We start from the raw sequence: 12387 nt of genomic DNA, 5'->3' as shown, positions 1-12387 counted from the left end.
TTGTTTGTGATTTTAATTTGAATGAAAATTATATATCATGGATTCCTGAAGCATGTTTCATGCAGGATGATGACTTATCATGGTGGATTGACTCGGAAGCCACCAAACACGTTTGCAAAGATCGTGGATGGTTCACCAAGTATGTGCCCGCTCAAGATAGGTCCATAATCTACATGGGAAACGAGTCGACTGCTCAAATTCTAGGAAGTGGCGATGTTATATTATTACTTAGTTCGGGAAAATCAGTGTGTTTAAAGAATGTTTTACATGTTCCTAGTGTTCGTAAGAATCTAGTTTCTAGTGGTCAATTATCTAGATGTGGTTATAAACAAGTGATCGAATCCGATCGTTATGTATTATCTAAGTCTGGTATGTTTATTGGTTTCGGATATTTATGTAATGGCATGTTTATGCTAAACCTTAATAATGCTGATATAATTAGCATGAATAAAGTTAATAATATTATGGTTTGTTCCGAAATTGATTTATCTTCATTGTGGCATGCTCGTTTAGGACATGTTCATTATAAACGAATGGTTTTAATGTCGAAAAATGATTTAATTCCGCCAATTGATATAAATACAAGGAAATGTAATTTTTGTATGTTAAACAAAATAACAAGGCAACCCTTTTCGAGAGTAAAGCGATCATCTATGTTATTAGAATTAATTCATAGCGACTTGTGTGACTATCATTCTACTCAATCTTTAGGAAATAAAAGATATTTAGTAACTTTTATTGATGATTGTACTCGTTTTTGCTATTTATTCTTGTTGCATACAAAAGATGAGGCAATGAGTAAGTTCATTCTTTTTAAGAATGAAGTAAAGTTACAACAGTCTTCTTTAATTAAGAAGATGAGAACGGATAGGGGAGGAGAATACTATGATCCTACCTATTTCGGTTCATGTGGCATAATACATGAAAGAACCGCTCCTTATACACCACAACAAAATGGTATAGCGGAACGGAAAAACAGAACTCTTAAAGAAATAGTTAATACCATGTTATCTTACTCAGGTTTAAGTGAGGGATTTTGGGAAGAAGCCATGTTAACGGCTTGCTATTTATTAAATAGTGTCCCAAATAAACAAAACAAATTTACCCCTTATGAATTATGGTATAGAAAGAAACCAAACTTGAATTACCTTCGAGTTTGGGGATGTCGGGCTATTGTTAGACTATCGATCCCAAGATTAAAACATTGGGAGAAACAGGCATTGACTACATTTTTATAGGATATGCTATGCATTCCAAGGCTTATCGATTCTATGTAATAGAACCAAATGATGCAGTGTCGGTACATACCGTAATAGAATCTAGAGATGCCATCTTTGATGAAACACGGTTTTCATCTATACCAAGACCAAGTATGATAACTCCAACTAATTAATGTTGGAGTAGAAGGTAATGAAATTGTTGAACCTAATCAGGTTGTAGAACCTCAAAATAAAACACCTGAACTCCGTAGAGGTAAACGAATCAGGAAAAAGAAATCTTTGGACCCGATTTCCAAACATATTTGGTTGAGGGTTCAAGGGATGAAGTAGGATTCCAATATTCTTATTGTTATAATATTGATGAGGATCCTAGAACTTTTAATGAGGCTATGAAGTCTCATCATGTTTCCTTTTGGAAAGAAGCCATAAATGATGAAATGGATTCAATTTTGGGGAATAACACTTGGGTTTTAACTGATCTCCCTCATGGCTGCAAACCCTTGGGTTGCAAATGGATTTTCAAAAGGAAAATGAAAGTGGATGGTACAATCGACAAGTATAAAGCTCGATTAGTCATTCAAGGATTTAGGCAAAAAGAAGGCATTGATTATTTTGACACCTATGCGCCTGTGGCTCGTATCTCCACTATTAGGTTGTTAATTGCCTTAGCTACCATTAACAATTTAGTGATCCATCAAATGGATGTCAAGACGGCATTCTGTGGACAGCGGGCCGCCCACGGGGGCGCTTGGTGAAGGGGCTCGAAAACAAGCGTTTGCATTTTGTATGGAGTCGCCACCAATTTTTATGGGAAATTGGAACCGTTCGAATACCTCGTGCCATGTCAAGACACAAAGTAGTGACATGAACACTAAGCAATCGTTACCCTTAGCATTCTATGTCTAGAATGACTCTCGTGGATGCCAATGAACACGGGTGCTCACGGAGATCCGGGTAAGGGGTGAGTGCGTATTAGGAAGCTCTTTTGATCGAACACCTAATCCCGCCCGCCTCGATAGCGGCCTCTACTAATGATTAGGGAAGTTATTCGTACTCGATATATCGTCGGCTATATGCATGAATGCAACATCCAAGTTTTAATCCTAGCATGTGAGAATTTAACTAGGTCGGTTGACACGTAATTAGCATACAATTGGGTCGAAGTTGGAATTTAATGTTGATTTACATGCGGAAAACATACAAAATGATAAAAGAAATACAATTTACATAATAATGAAAATTACATTAATTACATTGGAATAGGCGATTTATGTCGAAAATACCTTTAAAACGGATAGTTTGATAAAACGAATAAAAGAATAAAAGAAGGAATTACGAATGAAATTAGCGATATTACGGATAATAGTTAGTTATACGGAAGCTTAATAAACTAGGTCAAGGCGAAAGGAGTTCGAGACAATCATCCTGGAACAGTAGCGATGATCTGCCCCTATGGAAGAGGCGCGGCGATTCTTTGCGTCTGTTCCAAGGGTGAGTTCTCCGGCTGAAGTTTTAATCTAAAACCGTTAATGTCGATTGGTGAATTTAAAGATTGATTAGATTATTGACTCGGGTGAAAGTGATTTAATGCATTAATTACATACGAATGGGTCATAAAAGCAATAAACATGGATGAGACGGAATTAACGAATTAATTACATGATGGAACGATTAATTAGTGACATCGGTGAATGAAACAAACTAAACATGATGAATTAATGACAAATTAATGACGAACAGGTGAATAAACAAATGAAAACTATATCAATGACGAATTCGAGAAACTCAATATGAACAAATTGAATCTCTGAAATCCGGGTTTGAATTTAATGACGAAAACCCATAAATATGGATTATTTAGGATTTAAGTCGGATTAAACATGTTAATGATGAATGAATAATATACATGTGATTAATTATGCTATCATGTGAACGAATTAAAGAACAAACAAATACAAATCAAATACGAACAAGAGCGAATTACGAGAGGGGCGAAGAAGAAGAAAAGAAGCGAGAAGCTGCAGCGGCCTCACGAAGAGCGCGCAGAGAACTCTGCGCTCCTTCAAGAGGCGCAGATTCTTTGCGTCTTTTCTCGATCGATCTTACGAAGATCCGTGAAAAAGGTTTTAAAGACGGTTTTTAGAAATCGGTTTTAATGAGGTATTTTCGACGTAAACCTTACAATTGTTATACAATAATTAAAATACAATAAATAAAAGAGAGATTAATACACCCTCAGACTTACATGTTGACTGGAGCGAGATGAACTAAGAAGATCGATTAGTGATGCTCGACGCGAATGCAAGGAAAGAGTGCCCTCGAAAGAGGAAAACGATTAAAACAAGATTGATTAATTAGATTGATTGAGTGTAGTGGTCAAATTGGTCGGTCATGCAACGGAGAGGCTGGTACCCGGAAAGATCCGAGCTTACGTGGTCGGAAGTCCAAGCACGTAGGCGCCAATTAGTAAGAACGAAGTCTAGAATGCAAAGGGAGAAGAGAAGGGCGGACACTCGCGTGAGAAATATGAGGAACGAAGGCTCCTATTTATACTAATCACGCGACGGAATTATGGTAAGACTAGGATACGGAAGGAAAGATCCGGAAATAACCGACTTAGGTTAAAACACGGAAACTTGGACAAAAAGAAAGCCCTGGGAAAAGGCGCAAAGCAGTGATCTGCGTCCCTTGGAAGAGGCGCGACTTGCTGCGTCCTTTCCCGGGTAGGTTCCTCTGCGCGTAGAAAATGCGTTTGACAGCCTGTCGTATTTTAGGCATAACTTTCTCTACAAGACTCGGATTAAGGTGATTTCGGTGGCGTTGGAAAGCTAAGAAAGAGATCTAGAACTTTCTGTGAAATGGGCCTGACCCAAAAAAGTGGTTATCACCTCATAAAACGGGCCTAAAGGTCGGGTTATCATTTTAGCCAAATGAAATGCACATTTTGTAATGTAAACTTTTAAGTTTAGCCCAAAGAAGTGACATGGGACTCAAAATGAGATATAATCTCAACATTTTATGACATCCCAACCTTAGGTAGACAAGCACATTGCTTTGACTCGGGATTTGACGGTTTTAAGAAATGAAGACGGTTTTTGACCCGGACTCCAAATGTACTCTAATTACTGCCAAAACGACCGTATCGGCGCGTAGATGACAACCATGAGGTAGACATTTAATATTTGAGCAATCACTTGACGATAATCTTACGAATCGTCACAAATCGTTCCCGCGTATCAAACATGCGGCCAATCATCACCGGGTGATTTGCGGGAGGTGCGAAACGAGGTGTCTCTGAGCCCCCACTTTGACAGAGGCTTGGACAAAGCGAAAGTCAAAGTATAGCCATCAGGTCAATCGAAGATTACAACCTGACGACTATGGCGACACGAGGCGGCTCAAGGGGTCTGAGCCAAGGACCTGTCGTCGGGAACATTTTAGAGTCTGTCGACTATTAGGGAGGGTCGTTTAAAGTCCATTAGACTACGTAAGGAGGCTCGCCAGCCATAAGAAGAGACCATACCTGAGAGTTCTTTCTCGAGATGCTTCCGGAGTTGCGTAGGAGCTAAGGTTAAGCATATGAGCTAAGGGTAAGACCTAAAGGATATATAAGGATTGGCGCTAGGGTGTGGGGCCCTAAAGGAAATCATTGTCGGGAAGGAGGTCAAATATAAGTTCAACCTAAGGGGTAACCAAGGTTCGAGTGTAGGAACCATAAGGAAGTGATGATCCTAAAGGATTATGATCCTAAGGGGTATAAGTGTATGAACTCTAGGGAGTTTGGGAACTTAAAAGAAGCTAGGTGTGCGAACACAGGTATATGAACCTAAAAGGACTACTGGTATGGGGACTTAAAGGCTTATGAACCTAATAGGAATTGGGATCCTAGGGTTAAGTTTAGGAACTACTGGGTTACTAATTCTTGCTTTAAAATGGGCGCGCTTAAGCTTTCTGAGGCATGAGAACTCCAAAAGGATTTATGGGTTTATGAACCTAAGGATGTTGGTGTGGGAGCTTAAAGGTTTATGAACCTAAAGGAGGCCATTTTGGGATCTAAGAATCTAGGGGTAAGAATCCTAACTTTGGGTTTACGAACCTAAGGAAGGAGGCTCTGGTTTGGGAACTTCTGGAGAACGACACCTTTGCCGAACTCCGTGAGGAAACAATAATATTGAGGGTAGCGGGACGTCGGTAGAAACTGGGGGGAATCCATTTGCGTCGGTCTCAAGCGAACTCTGGCAAAACTTGAGGTTGAATCTGCTTGCGTCGGTCTCAAGCGAACTCTTGTTGGGGAATATATTGACGATTAGGAACATCTTGATCGCCATGGAAGAAATCTTGAGTGAGCAATACTGCAAAATACTGCTGTGCTGGGGACAAATATTTTGACGACTAGGAACATCTTGATCGTCATGGAAGAAATCTTGAGTGAGCAATCTTTGCAAAATATCTTTGCTGCTACTGGGAGAATGAAGACTTGGGCGAAGCCCCCAGTTGGAGTGAGCACTGCTTCTGATACTTACCTGCATGGATATTAGCCACACAAGAATGCAATCTAATATGCAAATAGAACATAAACACATATGCACGTAAGCAATTATCACATGGACCTCGAATGAGGAAACACATAGGTTTTGCAAAAGGCGTTTCTTTATAAAAGTTGTTTAAAACTTGTTCAAAGAAGTTTGTCGTTCATAATGCGTATATGCATATTCAAATGGGTTTTAGACACGTGACTGACGCGACGTAGACCTACCAGGACACGACGCGAAATGTAGACTTAACTTAGACTGACGCGACACCAACTTAGATTTGACGCGACACAGGGATGACCTAGACAGACTTTGCTTAAGTATGCGCAACCCTTAGCCAAGTGTGGGTGGCAACGTGTATCAGTTCCAAAGGTATAAGAATCGCAAGAATGATGAAGGCATATAAAAGCAAGGCATGAGCCATGGATCATCTGTCTACTAGGACATCTTTTGCTGCCACTTGCTGTAAAAGAGACCCCTCTTGAGGCACGATAACTTGGAGAATCGATCTAAGACCTTATCATCGCCTGGACCGAGTACTAGCTAGACTCAAATGAGAGAGGAATAAAGGAAGGGTGGCATCTCGGAAGAGAAGCCCCCAGGATAAGAAGATGACTCTGGACTTTTGGTAAAAGAGAGACTGGGCGACAATAAGGAGCCCCCAGTATATAGGTGTTGGTTGTGGAAGGAATGTTAATTGAGGTTGAAAGGTTGAAAATTGGGATGGTTGATAATTGAGCTAAAAAGTTGGAAGTGGGGATGGTTGCGTCCTTGAGGATCGCCTCGTATTCACGTGAAGTGAAATCAAACCAGATCGTAGTTCTGAGGTTTGGTTAATTTTATTTGGGTGTTGTGGTTGTATCCTTCTTGTGTAAGAAAGGACTGCCTACGTATCCACCTGAAAAGGTGAAATCAAACCATGCTCGTAGTTCAAGTGTGTGCCTAATCTAAGTTGTTAGGGCCTTAAAGTGCAGGGTCACAAGGGTAATATTCCTTTGGTGACTCGAAGAATCGATTTGAGATAACTCCCTCTAATCATAGACCAAAGAGGTATAACTAATTTTGTAAAAATTTCCTTGTCATGTGAGCACACTTAAAAGTGGACCCTAAGGATGATATGGGTTTGTCCCATCCTAGGTAGCAAAGTATTGAAAGACTCCGTGTTTGGGTCAAGGTGAAACTGGATTGGATATTTGGAATGTGGAGCTCGGTAATAAGAGGCTTTGATGAACAAATCTCTGGAGCTTGATTTTGTGGTGTTAAGGCTTGATGGGATTATGGCTTGTAATGTGGCTTGGAAATGGAGTCTCTTGGCTTGATGTAGCCTGAGCACATAAAGGTAGGTTAAAATGACGTGGGATCAAGTTTCCATGTCTTGGCCCTAAAGGATAGGTATACTTGACGAGCTTGAGAGGATCCTCAAAATTCCTAACTATCTCCCTGTAACGGTCTCGAGAAGGACTTAGGGTGTGATGTGTGAAAGGCTAAGTGAGGGTGCTAGCCGACCATCTCGATTGGTGTCTTGATTCTATCTAGACTTCAGCGATTCCGTATTTGATTTCATACTCGTTCTTGATTCGGACTCGATTCTTGGTCTAGAACATATCTAGGATTTTGCTCGATTTTTGATTCGGGTTTTTGAAGATAACTTTGGCTTTGGATATTGACATATCTTTCTTGATTGAGCCTTGTTCTTTTAACTCTTTTGTCTTGGATATTGATCTTTGGTATTTCTCTTGATTGAGCCTTTTGTCTTTCATCATGGCTCGTATCGTCTTGGATGGACTTGGGTCAGACTAGCACCTTTAGTGTGAAACGGGTTGGTCTTTTAGTAATACGGGTTGTTTATTGTGAGGAATGGGCTTGCCTTCCGTCATGGATTGTCAACAAGGGAGACGGTTTGGATTCGTCCTAGAATCTCTTGAGATATGCTCATCCTAGACTAGGGTTATATTGTGGTTTCTATTGCCAGACATGGAATAGGTAAGAAAAGAACACGGAGTTTCAGGTCCTCTACGACTTTGAATGGAACATCATCTAAGTGCACTCACATAGACAGACATGCGTTGTCATTTATTCATTTAAAATGTCTCAAACCAATTCTTGTTGTCGCAGGAAACGGATAAAAGAAGAGATATGATAGAATATGTGGATTGAAAATTGTACTTTTATTGAAATGATTAATGAATGTATTTAACATAGACTCGAGAAGACATGTGACTTGTGGGACAGCCCCCAGGTTGTCACTAGGAATGAAATGGACACAAAGAAAGATACTAGAAAAAAATATGGGATAGAAAGCCTAAGACTCGGACTCGGACTCGGACTTTGACTCGATTTCAGATCTAGACTCGTAATCATCGGCCCACGCTGAACATTTACTCTTCTAGCAACTCGGCTTCGATCGACTTTGAGCATTCACCCATTTGAGCACCCCGTCCTCATTATTGGGAACACTTTGGAAGGATAACAATCAAGAAGAGTTTCTTGATAAGTGGTATATCCATGAGGATTGCCTGAGCTACCTTGTAGGTTAAAAGTTGAGATGGACAACTTCCCACTTTCAATCATATCTTGGATTATATGCTTCAAACAAAAGCACGCTTCTGTATCATGTCCCCTACCACGATGATATTGGCAATATGCATTACTGTCCCATCTAGGTAGTATGTTTTCGTGGTCCTGGAGTTGGACCGATTAGGTGTAATTTGCCCTGTGATACTAACATTTGTAGTGCCGCCGCATAAGTAATGCTAAGGTTAGCGAATGCTCTAGGAGCCCGTCTCGGTTTTACGGGTGGGGCTTCCATGAGTTTAGCCTCATCACACTTAATGTCATCTTGAGCAAAGGTCGATACATGGTACTTGCCATTCTCGATATTATCTTGGATGATATTCTTTAGTTTGTAGCAATTCTCGGTGTCATGCCCCCTTCCTCTATGGTATTGACAATACGAATTGCCATCCCAAAACTTAGACTTCCTTTCCGGATCTGGGGTAGGCCCTATTGGTTCAAGAGGACCTAGAGAGGATAATTTGTTTAAGGCTAGGGCATACGGTATGCCTAAACTTGTGAATGACCTGGGGGAGTTTTTTGACAAAGGCTCCATGAGGTTGACTTTGTTGATTTTGATGCTTGGATTAGAAGAACTAAAGATACCTTGCTCAGTTTTTGCTTTAGGACTATTAGGTTGAGGGTTTGTCTGGAAACTTTTCATCTTGAGAGGTTGGGCATCAAGCTTCTTACCCATTTCAAAAAACTGGTTCTCTATGTTGGAAAGTCGAGAGTTTAGGATATCAATGGCTCCTTCTATTTTGGAAAATTTATTGTCAAAGGCCCTGGAAAGCATGAGCATTCCATTTTGGATATCGTCGTCTTCAAGCACGTTGATTTCTTTGTCATCACGAGGATCGAGGAGATGAGAACAATCCAGGAATGATTCTTCATCATGTTTAGTGATATTGGACCCAAGAGGGCCGGTCTTCTTGGATTGGCCGACGTAAGGTGGCTTAGGAAGCTTGCCCTCTTCGATCATATCTTGGATGGTGTGTTTCAAGAGAAAACACTCTTCAATATCATGACCTCTACCTTGGTGGTATAAGCGATGATTTGTTGCCCTTCCAGAGGTTCACCTGTTTCTCTAATGGTGGATCCGGAGTCGGTCCTATTGGATGTAGCTTACCTTGGGCCGAAAGTCTCTTCAAAGCATCGGCATAAGACATGCCTAAATCGGTAAGCACCCTTTGATGCCTCCCAAGTTTCTTTTCACTGTTTTTCGGCTTTCTAGGACGATGGTTATTGCAAGAGATAAGCTTTGGACGACCTAGACTAGAGGTTTCCCTAGTTGGCATGTTCTTTTCCACCATTCCATTCTCGAGGGTGAAGACGCGAATGCTCAAATTTTCCACTGTATCTTGCACTCGTAGGACCATGGCATAAACATCTTGGAGAGACACAGTGATTGTGGCTTGAACTTCTTCGTGACCTTGTTGATTGACAGAACTTGCTGGATTCCTACTCGACAGAAATGACGCGCATTACAACTCGATTCGACATGGGATCACGCATACTAAGGCAACAAACAAAGGAAGGGACAAGATGACACATATTGACTCGTGAACTCGTGAAATGTCGTGAGCAACATCTCGTGTTTGAATTCACAGTGCTTGACTATAATTTTAGACTCGAGTGTTAACTTTGACGGAGTGACCCTCATATGATTGACGGGATTTACGACACGTGTTGATTCTAGACTCGAGGTTTGCTTATAGGTGTTAAGAAGACTGCGGTAGTCTATACTCAAATATGAGGCCCATTGAGACTCGTGTGTTGAGCCTCGGAACGTGTGACTCGAGTGTTTTAGATCCTAACTGAATTGGGGTAGGGGGGTCCACAATGACGGCGCGACGCCTTAGGATTTGACTTGATTTTGAAAAGACCCAAAATGTAAAGGAAGACGGGTTCATGACTCGACGGAGTTCCGACTAGGACATAGTCGATTTGAACTTTGACTCTAACTTAGCCCAATTGAATTTACATATTTACATTTACATGTTGGAAAATGTTTTGAATAAAACGTTTTTGTTTTTTTTTTTTCTTTTTTTTTGGACTTTTTTGTTTTGGACGTTTTCTTTTTTCGTTTTTTATTTGGTTTTTTTTTTTTGTTGTTGTTGTTGTTTTGTATTTAGTTTTGAAATGGGTTTTAGGCCCGAAGTTTGACTTGACAAACGGACAGAGTTTTGACTGGGTTTTGCGCTAATCAAGGCCTTATTTCGAAATTCTTGATTGAAAACGGGTTTTGATTTTTTTTGAAAATTCGTCATGGTTTTGTTTAGAAGTGGTGATCACATAAGGTTTACACATTTATACAAGCATTATAACGGGATCTTTGAGTGCATTTAGAAGGGTTTTGGTTTAAAGGGTGGGTTGCCATACCGAACCATCAAACCCGAAGTCTGTGGAGAGGCTCGTGCCAAACAAGAGTAAGGTCGATTCCTAGTCCATTTCCTCAAGTAGTGAAGGCCCTTGATACAAACAAGAGTAAGCATCATGGTATGGATGACGTCAATCGCTATCCATCCTTAGGCCCAAATAAGAATTAGGACCGTTTAGACGGGACGATTGGTCGAATGGGTTGGGTTGGGCCTAGGAAGGCCGAATAAAACGATCTAGGAAGACCGAGTTATGAAAACCGACAATTGTCTTGTACAAATTATTCCCTAACCTTGTTCAAGTTTCACCCTTAGCTACACGTAAGTGTATATCCCAAATGAGTCGCCAAACTCGTGACAATGGGCCGCCACGGGGCGCTTTGGTGAAGGGGCTCGAAAACAAGCGTTTGCATTTTGTATGGAGTCGCCACCAATTTTTATGGGAAATTGGAACCGTTCGAATACCTCGTGCCATGTCAAGACACAAAGTAGTGACATGAACACTAAGCAATCGTTACCCTTAGCATTCTATGTCTAGAATGACTCTCGTGGATGCCAATGAACACGGGTGCTCACGGAGATCTGGAGTAAGGGGTGAGGGTACGTATTAGGAAGCTCTTTTGATCGAACACCTAATCCCGCCCGCCTCGATAGCGGCCTCTACTAATGATTAGGGAAGTTATTCGTACTCGATATATCGTCGGCTATATGCATGAATGCAACATCCAAGTTTTAATCCTAGCATGTGAGAATTTAACTAGGTCGGTTGACACGTAATTAGCATACAATTGGGTCGAAGTTGGAATTTAATGTTGATTTACATGCGGAAAACATACAAAATGATAAAAGAAATACAATTTACATAATAATGAAAATTACATTAATTACATTGGAATAGGCGATTTATGTCGAAAATACCTTTAAAACGGATAGTTTGATAAAACGAATAAAAGAATAAAAGAAGGAATTACGAATGAAATTAGCGATATTACGGATAATAGTTAGTTATACGGAAGCTTAATAAACTAGGTCAAGGCGAAAGGAGTTCGAGACAGAAATCATCTCGAACAGCGCAGCAAGAGAGATCGCCCTGGAAGAGGCGCAGCATTCTTGCGTCTGTTCTCCAAGGGTGAGTTCTGGCCGTGGCCGAATCGCAAAACCGTTAATGTCGATTGGTGAATTTAAAGATTGATTAGATTATTGACTCGGGTGAAAGTGATTTAATGCATTAATTACATACGAATGGGTCATAAAAGCAATAAACATGGATGAGACGGAATTAACGAATTAATTACATGATGGAGCGATTAATTAGTGACATCGGTGAATGAAACAAACTAAACATGATGAATTAATGACAAATTAATGACGAACAGGTGAATAAACAAATGAAAACTATATCAATGACGAATTCCAAACTCAATATGAACAAATTGAATCTCTCGAAATCCGGTTTGAATTTAATGACGAAAACCCATAAATATGGATTATTTAGGATTTAAGTCGGATTAAACATGTTAATGATGAATGAATAATATACATGTGATTAATTATGCTATCATGTGAACGAATTAAAGAACAAACAAATACAAATCAAATACGAACAAGAGCGAATTACAGAGGATTTAAGAAGAAGAAAAGAAGCGAGAATCTGCGCGGCCCTCACGAAGAGGCGCAGCAGAATCTGCGCTCTCAAGAGGCGCG

The sequence above is a fragment of the Silene latifolia genome, chromosome Y, assembly GCF_048544455.1.
Source record: "Silene latifolia isolate original U9 population chromosome Y, ASM4854445v1, whole genome shotgun sequence".
NCBI classification, from domain to species: Eukaryota; Viridiplantae; Streptophyta; class Magnoliopsida; order Caryophyllales; family Caryophyllaceae; genus Silene; species Silene latifolia.
The sequence above is the reverse complement of the archived record's forward strand: the minus strand, read 5'-3'. Positions refer to the sequence as shown.